The following is a 779-nucleotide window of genomic DNA, read 5'->3' on the forward strand; positions in this document are numbered from 1 at the left end:
AAGTGTTGAAAAAAGAAACAAAAACATAAGATAAACATAAGCTACAAGACGTGATTGTTTACAGTCTGTGTTTTTTGTCAATTGTATTGTATTGATTTGAAGAAAAAAACATTGGTAAAAGAACTTGAAAATGTGAACAAATGTCAAATAAAGTGACATAAATGTGAAAACATGTCGAAAAAATGCACGAAATTGTGATAAAAAAAGCTTTAAAAAGTTTGGGGAAAACCCCACGAAAATTTTGGGCTCAGAAAAAGTGACAAAATCATCGGGGGAAAGACACAAAAGGGTCGAAAAAGACGACTATAACGTTGATAACAGGGTTTTAATTTTAAATTTTGACTCAGAAAAACTAAATTTTCTGGTCGGCAGGGAGACAATAGGAGGGTTAAACTTCATCTTACTGATAAAAGTGTCTCTGCAACGTCAGTCTAATGTTATTCTGTCACTTTGCCAAAAACCCATTTAAGCAGAAGAACCCGAGGCCGTGTCATATTACCTAATAAACTGGCATCATCCCTCCGGGTTACCTTTGAATGTCAAGTGTCAACACGTTACTCTCTACTTGATGTCTTGCTATGCGTCTTTTAATACATCTGTTTAAGGGTAACCTGTTTTTTTTCAACCTGGACCCTATTTTCCCATGTTATTGTTTCTAAGTAACTGATGGGAACAACCATGAAACAGCCCCGAAATCACCTTCACCAAACCCACCAGACTCCATGTAAATAATCACTACTTTTAGCATGTATAGAGCAGCATATCTCCACCAGACTCCA

The 779-nt window shown here is 36.1% G+C and overlaps 1 protein-coding gene and 1 long non-coding RNA gene across 2 annotated transcripts in view; one reads left to right on the top strand and one right to left on the bottom strand.

Annotated features, from left to right (window-relative positions):
* The window catches only part of LOC117945072 (rabphilin-3A-like), a 23,683-nt gene that overhangs the window by 3,667 nt on the left and 19,237 nt on the right, over positions 1–779 (bottom strand). The gene's annotated exons all lie outside the window — the stretch shown is intronic.
* LOC117945267 overlaps positions 57–779 on the top strand; it is a 5,009-nt gene continuing 4,286 nt past the window's right edge. Inside the window, exon 1 of the long non-coding RNA XR_004656762.1 lies at positions 57–67. This is a non-coding gene — a long non-coding RNA (uncharacterized LOC117945267). The remainder of the gene's footprint in view (positions 68–779) is intronic.

This window comes from Etheostoma cragini, chromosome 5, assembly GCF_013103735.1.
Source record: "Etheostoma cragini isolate CJK2018 chromosome 5, CSU_Ecrag_1.0, whole genome shotgun sequence".
Taxonomy (NCBI): Eukaryota; Metazoa; Chordata; class Actinopteri; order Perciformes; family Percidae; genus Etheostoma; species Etheostoma cragini.